This window comes from Mastigoproctus giganteus, chromosome 1 (assembly GCF_048544385.1).
Source record: "Mastigoproctus giganteus isolate SK-2022 chromosome 1, ASM4854438v1, whole genome shotgun sequence".
NCBI lineage: Eukaryota > Metazoa > Arthropoda > Arachnida > Uropygi > Thelyphonidae > Mastigoproctus > Mastigoproctus giganteus.
The window spans coordinates 190,766,477-190,781,954 of NC_143575.1; the positions used below are offsets into that span (position 1 = coordinate 190,766,477).

At 36.5% G+C, this 15,478-nt stretch overlaps 1 protein-coding gene across 2 annotated transcripts in view; it reads left to right on the forward strand.

The window, feature by feature from the left end:
• adp (WD and tetratricopeptide repeats 1) overlaps positions 1–15,478 on the forward strand; it is a 273,490-nt gene that overhangs the window by 14,009 nt on the left and 244,003 nt on the right. The window lies entirely within an intron of this gene.

The following is a 15,478-nucleotide window of genomic DNA, read 5'->3' on the forward strand; positions in this document are numbered from 1 at the left end:
GCTCAGCTGGACAGGTATTTCGAATGAACGGAGGGGTGAAGTGGCAGTGGGTTTTTTTTTTTTTTTTGGCTGATGCTGCATAAGCTTGCTTTCTTGCATCATATGCCTCTACTAATGCTAAATGCTAACTCAGAAATTCTTTTTGGCTGATGCAGCAAAAGCTTCAGGCTTCCTTGCACCATATGACTAATTATAATAATAATAATAAAAGGTTTAAGTTGCATAGTGAACTCTGGTAGGCCTCAATGCAAAATTTGATGTTTATCATTAATTTCATTGGTTTTATATAAAAGTATCAAGAGTGTTTGGGGGTGTTTGCCCCTTTGGCTGGGCACAGAAATGCATTGCACCAGTTTGTATGCTATGTATGCCACTGAAAGGGTTTTTAATGTATTAATTCTGATACTACTGTAGATAGAAACAACATTCTTATTTTTCAAATGAGACAAAACAATTATTTTTACAAGTACCTTAAGGTCAACTGTTGTTCAAGAAGTGAGTGAAAATGAAACATAAAGCTCAATGGAAAAATTACATCATTATTTATTAAGCCTAAATTTGTATTCTAAAACATCTTTAAAGATTTTTTTTATAGCTACACTTATCAAATGAAAAGACCAGAGCCATGCCAAGGGTGAGGCGAACGAGGTCCCAAAAGAAAGATTAAATAATTGGCAACATTGCCATGGTTAACAGTAGGGTGCAATTTTTTTTTTCTTGCCTCAGGTACTAAAATGGCTCATCACAGCCCTGGGAAAGATAATTAATGATGAAAATGGGGAGTAATTTTCCATACTTAAAGAATAGCATATAGTATAATGGTCCTTGTCAAGTGGCACCGGGGCCCCCCTCAACTCTATGTAATACTCTCTGTGTTGCAATACATACTCTGTAAAGGCCAGAAATAGTGTGATTGTTGTTGTATTCTGTGTAGTGTTGAGTTGTTTTGGTATGTTGTTCCTCTGGCCACTTAGCTGTGGGAACCCCTGTTGCCCATCCTGCACCATGAGGAGATAGGCTGGGCATAGGGTATAGGTAAAGACTCTGGCAGGGGCAAACCCTGGATATCGCTTGAGCTTGCCAAAGAGGCCCCACGAAGTGGGAGGGGGAGACTGTAAGTTTTTATTGGAAAGGGAGTGTAGGGATGATAGTTGGGGAAAAAAGGGGGGTGAAGATAAGGAAGGTGGATAATAGGAAAGCTCTCCACTGGAAATTGGAAGTTAGGGATAGAGGGGTGACATATATATATATATATATATATATATATATATATATATATATAGTATAATAACACATATAATGATTGTTTTAATTACAAAAAAAAAAAAACATGGAAAAAAAGGCAATTTTCTAACATAAACATTCTAACAGGCCAGCTCATTTGAGTTTATCCTAGTCCAGTAGATGTGCTTGTCTAAGTAGGAAGGGGTGTTACTGTCTGTGTTGCCATTGCATGATTGTTTCTCCTGTTTTCAAAAACCTTTTGAGCAAATTCAGAGAAGGCCATGTAATGCATCTCATCAGAGATAAATAGCTGCTCATCTATAAGGTGTATTGGTCCAACCATAGAGATAAGTCTATATCTGTGAGGATGATAGTTGGGGCAGTCATAAATGACATGGGCCCAATCTTCATCAGCTCCACAGGTACATTTGGGATCGTGGTTAAGACCCAGTTGAAACAACTTTGCATTCAGTGAGCCGTGCCCTGTTACAGCAAAAATGTGGCATAAAACTCTGGGGCAAACCAGGGAGGCCGTTTGGGGGTGGAACTAGGATTACCTGGGGCAGGAAACTCCTAGTGACTTCCCCTTTCGGTGTCTGGTCTCATTGACTCTGCCATTGCTGGTAGAGTGAGGCCATTCTTTTTATTTCCTGTTTAGTATCAGTCTCAACTTGAGGAATACTAAAATTTTCACATATTTTGTAAAGTCACACAATTCACTGCAGCATCAACCAACATAGTTTTTGTATGTCAGTTGATATATGGCCAATGTGCCTGCTGATGGTGGAGTTTATCAGACCTAGCAATTGCTACTTTGTTTTTGATTTTAACATTAGCCAGTTAGTGTTGTGTATCTAGGTGTTCTCAGTAGTATGAAACCTTAAGTTGTCAGGGTGCTTTGCAGTTTAAATATTTATTTTTCTCTTTTTAGTAGTAGTGTGGGATCCATTGCACTCCATCAGCATTTAAATGTTAGTATTTTCCTGAAACTTTTTTTTTTTTTGGAAATAAGAATAGAGGAATATCTTGCATAGTGCGGCTTCAATCAGTATGGGATTCACTATAGTGCAGTTTATAATCTGCGACTGCGATTGATTATCAATTAATTTTGTTTTTAGTCTACCCCATTCCTATTTGTATTTATTTTTCTAATCGTGCATAATTATTTCTAATATAAAAAAATCCTTACGCGATACTCAAGTATCATTATTTTTCCCATTGAAACTATTCCCCATTTAGTGCTGATTGTCAGTGTGGTAGTTTTTTTCCAATGCATTAACTACACTGTGTGAGTTATTCCTGTACTTTTTTAATTTTCAACAAGGTCGCTTCGCCCCTGCTCACTTTGCTCACCCCCCGTACACACATTTTCTATGTAAAATGTAGAGGTATACCTCTACATTTTATATAGAACCGGCCTCCGTAGCTGAGTGGGCAGGAGCGGGAGTGCAGTAGCACACGCTCTTTGAGTAGACCAGGGTTCAAGCCCCTGACTGCTGAATACAGTCGATCTGCCAACCTGCACTGGACCAGCATGGCAGATTATGGTCCATTTCCCTCAGCATGAATTGTTGAGGAGGCTTCCATCCTGCAGCAGGTTGATAATGGCTGCACTTTACCTTTATTTTTTTATACAGAGTAAGTCAAATCTTTTCTACATAAAGAGACACACCTGTCGAAACGCACTGGTCGATATCTAATCAGGGAATGACCTATGTAATTATTTACCTGTGCATTTGTAGTTCGTGGCATTCTCAAAGTCGAATAAATATCGTGGTAAAATTCCAGAATGGTGTACACCTCCAACATGGCAGCAAGCAAAACAGTTGGAAAGCAGTGATTGACAAGTTGACTCTCATATTTTGACAAATGACACAGGAACAAAGCAGTGATTGGCAGATGCCACTGCTTTCCCCACTCATCCTAGGTTGATATGCCTAGGGTGTTTTTCCCCACATTTGCCGCTGTTTTTAAATCGGGAACTCGTTTTCCCATTTTAAAACAGCGGGATGGAGCGATAAACACCCAACCCAAGCTAAGTCCTCCCCTCCTCGACGACACAAAACAATCAGAAAAGGGAGGTGTCTTCACCTGTCAATTATCACCATCTTCCTTGTTTTCATCGAAGTACCTGCCGGTGTATTACTATCCTGGACCTCAGCAAATATCATCACTATGTAATTATTTACCTGCATTTACATAGGTCACTTAGGAATGGCCTTTTACTTCAGGTTCCATAATACACGAGAAATATTGTTGCATCTGAAAGAGCAGGACTAAAATATTTAACAGAAATATTTACAAACTATACAAATATTTCAAATATTTACAAAATACTAAACCACAGTATTTACAAATATGCAGTTTTCATTAATATACAAAAAATGTTACAATGGAATATTGAATGTTAGACAGAGAATCACATGCACAAGGTTAGTGAACGTTATGGAGGTAGTTGTCAATTAATTGCATTTGTAGTGGCATAATAGCCTCACCCTCTTCTTCCATTGGCTCGAATAAATATCACTAGGAGGAAAACTTTTTTAATGTATAGATAGATAAATATTTTTTAAAATCCAAAATGAACTTATTTTCATTCTTAGTAGTGTAGTTATGACCAGTTAAACAGAGGTGGCAAATTTTACCATCAGACAGAGGCTACTCTGGCAGCTTGTCTGCACTGCTCAGAAAACTTCATTGCCTTATACAAGGGGATAATCACCTCCTTATCCTTGCTAGAAAAATTCCTGTATATCATTGACAAGACACCATGAGCTTCTCTTGCAGACTGTCTGCACTGCTCAGAAAACTTCATATCTGACTGCACAATTACCCCCAGGTCTTTAACATATCACACAGTTGATATGTTACTCTGGCGTTACTGCTACCCATATGCAGTACTTTACATTTCTCAATGTTAAATTTTTCATGTCATGTTTTCAGTTGACTTTCATTTTTGTTTAGTAAAAAAAGGTTAGGTTTTTTTTTTCTATGAAATAATACTAATAATAAAAATACATACTTCTTTTAACAATAAATAAAGGGAAATTAAATAATGTAATTAAATATATTTTTCCGCTGAGTGAATTTTTCTTAATAATTCTTCTTTATTTGCTATTTCTTCGTAAAATTCTTCACAAGAATTAGCAAAATTACACTTAATTTGTAATATTTATTTCAGAATTTTTATAGTCTATTGTGTTTTTGTTGACGTCCACAGCTTATTTACTACTGAAAAAACTTTCTGTTGTACAATTGGTTCCTGGCAAACATAATGCATAAATGATTTTCTTTAGGTTTGCCATTAAGTATGGAGGCTACATGTTCAATAATGGACATTTTCCAGGACAGTTTGCAATGTGGGGCAAACGACTGAAATCCTGGACGTCTGGTCACTTTACACTTTATAGAACTTCAAGAGTGTTACTCCCTCTCATTGCCTCTCTAACGTGCTACTGTAGAAAACAATCATCCAATAAATCCACAAAATCCTTGCTAGTGTGAGAGTGACCAATCTATAAGTTCCAGTCAATATCTGGGAAGTTAAAAATCCCCTATTATAAGACACTCTGATTTACTGGCCCACTCTATTTGTCTGTATAATTGTTCATTGTACTCATCAATGTCTTTAGGTCTATAACAAACTCCTACCCTCATTTTTGCTTTCCCAGTGCTTATGTCATACCAAACTGTCTCAACATTGCACTGTACATCTATTTCAACTACATGCACTTCCTTAGATTTTGTGTTTCACAGCAAACAGCAAACCCCCTCCTCCCTTCCTGTCCTGTCTATCCTTTCTTTACACATTGTACTCCCCAAATTCCAATTCTGCACTGCTTATATCTGTGTGACACCATGTCTCTGATAACAGTATCTGCCTTTGATGTCTTGACCAGCACTTCAAACTCATCAAATTTATTAACTATACTTCTAGCATTGGTGTACATGCAAGTATACTTTCACCTGTTCCTACTCTTAGTTACCCTAACACAGCCCATATATTTACTTGTTTCACTATGACTCTCAGTAGTCCTGGAAATTCCCAGCAGCTTGCTTTCCAGGCTGCTGCTCATTCCAATAGAAGCAGTGCAAGAATCATTTCCACCTCTGCCTGCCCCTACTGTTAATCTATTAGTCTGTGAATCCCCCCAAGCTAGCAGTTTTCTGATCTGCCTAACATTGCTTCAATAGCATCAGCAAATATTCTTTCACCCATTCTATTTAAGGGTATCCTATCCCTGTAGAAGCAGTCTCTCCTGTTAACAAGCACAGACCATGTTGAAAAAAAATTGTACCCCACGAGCCTTGCACAATCTCTCCACGGCCGAATGACAAGGCTCTCATCATATACTCCCTCCTATTGTGTCTAGGCAGGATTGCAGACACTTTCAAATTTAACCTTAACTCGCAACTGTTTTTCAACATTAAAGAAGATCCTTTCATTTCAGATGCTTAGTCGAAGTACAAATATATCCTTGAAAGTGATGGATAAAGTGAATGGGAACAGTATTTCGCTTAAGACATTTTGTGATATATTGCATATGATACAAATGTGAAAGAAGAAATGAAAAGCTGATGCGAGTCAGATATTTACCTTACCTTATGCAAATCGAATTGACATAATTGAGCTGAAAGCGGTTATTTATATATAAAGATATGATATAATTTCAGGATCTGATTTCTGAGGGAGTTTTGAATAAAAAAAAAAAGTTCATATGGACATGAATCCATTTCTGAATAATTGTGAAGCTATATAATGGGAACAGTGCCCATGGAAGTATCTGTAGAAAAGGCTTGCAGCAGAAATAGAATGTCTATAAGACAGAATGGAGAGACTTTGAAGAGATGGGCCAATTAATTAACCTAATTACCTTCTTTTGAATGGAGTTATAGAAGCCTGAGAGAGGTTATTGGGGCACCACCCCATATGTGGGAACAGTATTTGATGGTAGGAATAATGTTCCCACAACTGGGGCAGATTCGAGATTTGTACAGAGTGAGTAGTTGTTTAGAAGAAAAATAACACAGAGAGCAAAAGAGAAAACCCAGTTTTTTTGTATGCAGAGGAAGTAATATTTATGTTCTTATGCCATGAGAGATTAGATGTCAGAGTAGTTCCTAATAGAGATATGTGATCTTGTCTAGAAATCTGATTGTTGTCAAAGATAATCATAGGAGCAGAAGTGAGATATAACACAGGAATAAGTTTTAGAAGGATTGAGATTAACTAAGTTGCTTTGCTGCACTGGAGAATTACCTGGAGATCAGCATTTAAGGAATTGGGAGTGGACATCAGAGAAGTTGAAGCTGTTTATGTAGGGCAAAAGGTTTCTCAAACTGGAAGGTGGAATGTAATGTTTCTCAAACTGGAAGTTCTTGGACACTTCAAAGGAAGAAAGCACCATCCATTCTGTACCACTGTAAGAGATAATGTTTTCAGGAAAAGATTTTGTTGGCAAACAGTACACCTTCTGCTTGACTGATAACCAATATAATAACAAATATTCAGCATTTAATTGGATCTTTATGTTTGCAGATGCAGTGGACTACCAGACCACACTGCTCTGTGAATAAGAAATTGCTGTTAAAAATAGATTTAAAAATATTTGTGAATAACTTTCAGGTCTGATTGATACCTTGGAATGAAATATAAATAACGAACAAAGTTTTTCTAACATTATTGAATGAATTAATGATTTTAAACCTTATTCATCCTTTCATATAACCGTTGTCTTCGACCATTTAACTATACCATTTTCCATGGTAACATTTTCTCAGATGCCACGTTGCTCTATTTTATACACAAGATATTCTTGTGCGACTTCTGGTATTACTACAAAAACCTAAATGTCAGAAATATTTATTTCGTAGTTTTTTTTTTTTTTTTTTTTTTGTAACTATCTCATTGTAACGGTGAGTTTGGTATTATATGATTTCTTCATCTGATTTCTAACTGAACTCTACTGTGATTCCTTTATAATTTTATTCATATACAGGTGAACCTTCTATTATCTCTAACTAACTAGCAATATGTGTAAAAACTCACAGGCATATATAGAAGTCATCTTGTCAATTTAATTGGCAGGTTTCTGCATTTTTAACATTAATAAATTTTACTTTTAAGGTGTGCACCAATTCAATTTTTTTTTAGTGTCTTTGATTTTGCACTGAAAAACTTTTTTACCCAGTGGTAACTTATGATATCTTTCAAAAAAAATTTTGCTCCAATTTCTTTATTAAAAATCAAAAAATCTCTGATGATTTGGTTAAAATAACAAAGGCTTAAGGGTTAATATAGAAACTGAGGAAAATAAATTTATTGAAAGTTAGTTTAAGTTATTTACCTTTCTTAATCTGGCATTACTTCTCTGATTATTGACTCCATTATTTTCCTTGTCACAGGTTAAACTTACTGGTCTCTATTTACTTAACCCTATGAGCTCCCTTGTGAATAGGAGAAACATTTACTCTCAGTATCATGGCTAAAGGTTGGACTGTTTCTGTATGCTTATTTTAACCCATAACTGGTTTTGCCAATGATTTTTGATTTCACATGCAAGCTCAGTTAAATGGGGTAAAAGTTATCATTTATAGTCTTAACAATCAGCAATTTATATCCTTAAAAGGTGACATCAAAATGTGAATTGTTCACTTTTTGATGCCACCTTTATTTTTAATCTGTTATGAACACAGCTATTAAAAAAAGCATTTTTAGCTGTGTTGCTTATATATGCATAAAGCACCTATGGTCTTGATGTTCATCCATCCAACCATCCACATTTCATAACCTGACTCGAAACCTGATGGATTTCATAAAATTTTAGATTTGGCTCTTTTAGAAAGATTTGTCAAGCAATCTCAAATTTCATTAAAATGAGACTAATAGAAATCTGGCAATTATTATTTATTTTTTTGTCATGCATATCATATAGGCTATACACATATCATATCTTGTAGCTGAATCACTGGATATTTATGTTTGTTGCTTTTTTTTTTTTTTTTTTTTTTTTATGAAAACCCCAAACACGAAAGGTATCAAAACCTATAGTACTTAGTACCGTGCATGGGTTGAAGGAGAAGTATGGGGGGGGGGATGCCGGGAACTTTTCTCTAGAGACTAAACATGGGTTTCACCACTGCACTGATTGGAACAGTGAATGAGCAATATGGTGGACACACTGAAAGGAAATGTTCTCAGTTCATGTGTAAAAGTAGTTGCTTTTTTTGTTTTAAATCATATTATTGCTATTTGCTAATATGCCTGAAATCTTAATTATTTATCAAGAAAAATGCCAGTTGAAAAACCTATGTGCTTCAACAGTTGGATTCTTGCCAGGATTTTCCATGATGCAAAGTTGAAGAATGTAAAAGTTGGAGGTGCTGCCATAAAATGTGAAGTGTACATGCTTCAATAATTGTGTGCAAGAGCTACCACTAATCTTTAATTCTAATTTTAAATTCATGTTTTTTGGCACATTCATATAATTATTGAGAATAGGCTTAACTTGCCCCTGCATTTCCTGTTTGTTCAGTAACTGTCAGAGATATCTGGTATTTTCAATGGAGGAATCAAAGAAAAAAAAAAAAAAAAAACAACACTTTTGTTGAAAGGTATGGAGAATTTCAGCTGTGTGGAGTGAATGAAAAGAGACAGAGCACAAAATTGCTGAAATTACTTCCTCCCACCTCCGTGCTGTCATGTCTGTCCTTTCTTTATACATACTCTTGCCATGTACAAATTCTGCACCTCCAGTGAGTGCCACTGTTTCTGATATTCTTATTATATCAGTATTGGTTGATTTCATACTTTAAATTCATGAAACTTGCATTTACTGTACTCCAAGAATTAGTGTATAAGCAAGTAATTTTGTGACTGTTTTGTGTTTTTTAAGTAACTCTAACATGACCTATATACAGTAGAACTTTGATTGTCCATCATATTATTTACCATCAGTCTCTGTTAACCGTCACTTAATCTCACTATGCCATAATGCATTGCGATATTAATGCCATGTGTCACTCAGTCTTTGTTTTCAATTCGCTGTATACAGTTGTACTTTAACCTCTTGTTTTATATTTTAATCATTTTTATTTAGTAAACTCATTGAAATGAAAGAGAAATGTAAGCGAGTAGTTTTGGGATTATCACAAAAAATTGAAATAATCAATCGTGTAAGAAAAGGTGGAAGTGCTACAAGTATAGCATCAGTTTATAGAATAGGAAGAACAACAGTAAATGATATAAAGCATGATGCAGACAAAATTGAAAACCACTTGTTGAAAATGGAAACCACTGATGGTCATGTAGTAGTAGTGGCATGTGATGCAAGAAAGCAAGTATATGAGCTTATGCAGCATCAGCAAAAAAAAAAAAAAAATCGCACCATTCCCTCCAAATGCCTGTCCAGTTCCTCCTTAAATTTATTTAACCTATCAACTTCCACAACAACAGATGGAAGTTTGTTCCAACAATTAACCACCTGCTGGCTAAAGGCCAATTCCTGCACATCTATTCTACATCTGCCTTTTCTTAATTTGAATTTATGCCCACTTAGGTTCGTAATCTGAACAAGTGGAAGGATCCCATCAGAATTCAGTGTGCTCAACCCATTCAAGGCCTTATACACCTCAATCAGATCACCGCGCAGGTGCCTAGTCTCCAGCCACTGCAATTTGCAGAACTTAAGCCTCTCTTGGTAAGAGGATCCCTTCATTCCCCTCACCAATCTTGTTACCCTTCTCTGTACACCCTCAAGCAAATCTACATCCTTCCTAAAATGAGGCCTCCAGACCTGTACGCAGTACTCAAGGCGTGGCCTGACCATTGCCTTATACAGGGTTACAATCACCTCCTTTTCCCTGCTAGCAAAATTCCTATATATCATTGACAAAACCCCATGACCTGCCCTCGCAGCCTGTCTGCATTGCTCAGAAAACTTCATATCTGACTGCACAATTACTCCCAGGTCTTTTTCATTTTCTACCACCTTAAGTGTAGTACCACACAGTTGGTACGTTTCTCTGGGGTTACTTCTATCCGTATGCAGTACTTTGCATTTGTCAAGGTTAAACTTCAGTTGCCATGTTTTAGCTCATCTGCCCAAATTATCTAGATCCTGTTGCAGTAGCACACTGCCATTACTGTCGTTAACAACCCTGCCAACCTTTGTATCATCTGCTAACTTCGACACTAAGCCTGATATACCTTCATCAATATCATTGATAAATATACAAAACAACAGTGGACCCAACACCTAACCCTGTGGGACTCCACTAATAACATTAATCCACGAAGAGCAGCACCCATTAATTACCACCCTATGTTAAAAGTCATAAAACAGTGAAGCTTGCTAAAAATGAAAAATTGGATACTGCAATGTTTCAATGGTTTGTTCAGAAATGCAGCCAAGGAATTCCATTGTCAGGACCTATAATAATCAAAAAAACCATTGAAATCAATAAAAAACTAGGCGGAGAGGCTTCATTCAAGGCTAGCATTGGATGTTTGGACAATTTAAGTTTCGCCATGGTATTCGACAGTTGTTGATCCAGGGTGAGAAGCAGATAGTGCAGTAATTTCTGTTTATCGTGAAAAAATACAGAAGGAAATAGCTGATTGAAGTTTGGTTAAAGACCAAATATACAATTGCGATGAGACTGGAAGGCACTACCTCAAAAAGTACTGGCCTCAATGACTGAACATATGGCACTGGGATATAAAATACAAAAAAATCGCATCACTATGATGGTATGTGCCAATGCCAGCACTGGTCATGAATTGCCTTTAGTTGTTATAGGAAAACCAAAAAAAGCCTAGATCATTTAAAAATATTAATTTAAATGCTTTGCCAGTTAAATATTTCTCACAAAACAATGAGTGATGAGCCAAGATACATTTCATGATTGATTTCATAAAATATTTGTACCATGTGTAAGATCACATTTGGCATCAAAAGGTTTACCAAAATATGCAATGCTACTGATGGACAATGCGCCTACTCGTCCCATACATGTATGTGATTTAAAAAGCAATGATAGCAAAATATCATGCCACTTTCTGTCAGCAAACCCGACATCTCTTTCAACCAGTGGACCAAAGTGCGATTGAGAGTACGAAATGTTGTTATCACAAAATGTTCATTCAAAGACTTGTTTTGGCAGAAAATAAATTAGATGTGATAGTTTTGGAAAAGCTACACTATAAAAGATGCAATTTTCAATATTTCCGATGCCTGGAGTGATGTTCCAGTCAAAAAAAAAAAAATACAAAGAAGCTGGAATAAGTTGTGGCCAGAAATATATTGAACTGATACAGAAACCATTCCAAAAGAAACTGAAATTTTACAGTTATGTTCGAATGTTCCTGGTTTTAAAAATATTTCGATGGAATGATTGGCTGGATTTGGACATAATGGATGTCGGATACAAAATTTTAGATGACGATGAAATTGTGCAAAGAGTAATGGCAATTTTGGATGATTCTGAAACTGAAGAAGAAAAAGCTGCTGCTGATGGAACAACAAACATAATTAGCCACTGTGAAACTGAAACTGTTGTCAAAGTGCATTGAATGATTTGAAGTGCAGGAAGAAGCAGATGTTACACAAGTGTTACTTTTGTGTAAAATTCATAACATTGCCTCCCAAAAGGCTTGAGGGGTAAGAAAACAAAAGAAATTGACTGACTTTTTTAGAAAAGAAATTTAATTATGTAATATTGTTTTCTTTTAAATTTTTTTGACATTACTAGACCAATGTAAGTCAAAATATTAAAAATAGGTATGTATGTAGATATCTGTACTATGATTTTTTTGATGAACCGGTAAAAAATAAATAACAATTAAAGTTTAATTAAATTTCATTATGTTATGTATTATGTAATAAAATAAACAAGCTAGATGACCCACTCTATTGTATGTACAGTATAATGTTTTTAATGTACATATTCTATTATCCATCTATTTGATTATCTGTTATGGTCTCGGTCCCATACCCTGATGGATAATTGAAGTTCTGCTGTAATTGCGTGTGGATCCCCCCCCCCATCTCCTTGAAGGCTTTGCATTCCTCCTCCTGCTTCCCAGGCCACTGCATCTTCCAGTAGAAGTAATGCAAAAATCAGTGTTGTCTTTACCTTGATAGTATCATATTCTTGCACCCCTTCTATTCAAGTGCATCCCATCTTTATAAAATTAGTTCCTTTTAGCAAACACAGGCCATAATCACAATATTAAATATGATACCTTTGCAAGTTATTTCCATTAAGAGAGAAAAATCTTCAATTTAAACCACTGTTACTCCATGATAATTACCATTATAAAGAGCATTGCATTCCAGAACTACTACTAGTATCTTGATCACATGCACAGCTCCTCAGTGGTTGGGATGTCCAAGCAGGGAGATGACATCATAAGAGAGTGATGATCCTCAACTGGTTGATGGAGAGACTTAATCTATCCTACATGCCCCTCTAAAGATTAGTTCTCTTGTATTTTATGTACATGAATTTTGAACGCAGAGTTAAAAAAATAATAAATTTATAATTTATAGTGAATATAAATAACGTATATACCACTCATATAACATTTATAAAGTATATTATAGTGCTCATTATAATTATTTTGAAAATCTTCTTTCACTTCTAATGTCTGCTACATTTCTTTATAGCACTCATCACTTGCATTTCATCTTATTAGCCATAGGCATGTTCTTTAATCTCATATTTTAATTGGTATTCCCAATCTTCTACATGTTTACAATGTTTCCCTCACCCTCGTTTGCCAACCGGGCTAGCCGGGTGGGTAAAGTGCCTGCCTGGCAACCCAAAGGTTGCGGGTTTGAATCCAGACCTGGGCTTGGATCAGCGTACAAAATGCAAAAACTTTGGGAGGTGCATTATGGCCACAGAAGCCGATGCGGCGCCAACAACTAACAAACAAAAAAAAAAAAAAAAAATCACCCTCATTTCAAATAACCTTCCTGTCTTGCTGACCAAAATTTTTTTCCCAGACGTACATTTTTGTAAACAGAGTCTGTGTCTTGTTGTAAATTGCATCCTTCAGAATATTAACAGGTTTTGTTTATAGGTTTAAATGCCTTATAAGTCTATATTTTTTGTATATTCTCTTGGTTTTTCTCTCCTATTCTTTTTATGTAAGGTATTTTGACTGCTTTTTTGAATTTGTCTCTATTCTGTATGTCATTACTTTTGGTGAAGTAACATACCTTTAATTTTTCTTTATATTTTCATATGGTTTTGTCATTCATGCCCTGTGAAAACCCATTTTTGGAAAGGGCAGTTCAGATGTTTTTAAGTTGCTCATCTTTTTTCAGATTGCATACTCTTATTGCTCAGCACATTATGGTCCTGATGATTTGAATTTAAATTAACATAATGCCCAGATCATCTTTTTTCCTGTACAATCTGATTGCACCCAGCAGTGCCACCATATGTTACTGTTTTCCATTGGCAGTAGTGTAATGCACTTTTCATTATACCACAGGCTTATACAACATGCCCCAGGACACTCGGTTCAATTAATTTACAATGTTATTTATTTTAATTTATTGTTAATTGTCCCACTGTTCAACAGTGAATTGCAACAATGAGAATGAATGTCAAGCCATGCAATTCATATAAGCTAATGGGCTGTCTGAGATATGTAAATGATTACAATTTGACTGACCAGAGAAGGCAATACATTGTTATTCAGTAATGAGTACATACACCTTGGGCAACAATGCATGTGACTAGATGGCAAATTATATGGTCAGTTGTTTCTTGGGTTTATTGGTCCATATGTTATTGATTGACATTGGTCCATGTCATTAAACTGCAGCCATTATCCATCCACTGCAGGATGGAAGCCTCCTCAACAATTCACATTGAGGGAAATGGACCATAATCTGCCTTGCTGGTCCAGTGCGGGTTGGCAGATCGACCATATTTAGCAGTCAGGGGTTAAACCCCGGTCTACTCAAATAGCACGTGCTACTGCACTCCCACTCCTGACAACTTGGCTATGAAGGCCTTTACTACCTTTATACCGTTGATCCACACACACACCCACACAATTCCTGCATTTCTGATATAGAAGGTTTTGGCTGAGTTGGCTACCCATAAGGGCCCACATGTGCTTGATAGGGGAGAAGTTAGGAATGTGCATGCCATGCCTGAAAGATTGTCTGCAGTATATGCAGTTGGACATATCTTGTTGCAGTAGTGTGCCAGACATGGTTTGAATAAATGGATGATGATAGGCTGAAAAATCAGATCAGTGTATTGCAGACTTAGAATTCCTTCTATATGGACCACAGGTGTCTGCCTCCCATACATGATATCATCCCACACCATTACAATGTGTGTTACTCATTGTGATATTCTAGTGCACGTTGCTAGTTATGACTCCTCCAAACAGTTTCACCCATTATGATGTGTAAACAAAACTGACTCAGATGGCAAGAATGGCAATCTGTGCACTGCATGGATTGCCATTCTTATCTCTGTACTATTCTATTCTTGGTAATGATTTGTGTGGTGCAGCAGTCATTACTTTCACACCAAATGCCTTCAGCTGGCTAAGGCTGTAGTGCAGCATCATGCATATAACACCAGTTGGTTTCTGTGAACACAACTGTGCCATTGGCTCACTGTAGCTGACCTCACAGTATGCCCACTGTCGCGATTGGGTCACACGGTGACATCCTCTGAGTCAGTTTTGTGGCCAGTCCTGTACTAGTGAGTGAATTGGTATTCTCTATCCCACTACAACCAGCATCTTTGCACACTACTCATGGCTAACTTGTGTGGCAGTGGCTGAAATGGGTAATCCAATGTCACATACCTTTTTGACCTTGTCCCCGCTTTGTATTTATCACTTGGTGATACATTGCATGTTTTTGTGTATTGGGTGTGTTGTATAAACATGGCCAAATTTTCTCTGGAGTCAACAGCTGGCTTTCCTGTCCAAAAACTTTTGAAGCCTCTATCTTCCCACCAGTGTGATAGATTGCTGTTGGACTAAAATCATTTATGTATCCCAGATAACCATTGCCTAATGTGGTGGGTTGCTGTGCATCTGCCCCTTTTCTCCATTTAATTTCAGTATCGAGTAGTGTATGTAGTTTGTTCTATAAGTTTCTTGACACGTAATGCAACCATGATATTTGTGTGTATTGTTATTCATTTTCAGGTGAAATGACATGACAAATGTCAATCCCTTTTCAATTGAAGAATAACTTGTTGCTGCAGT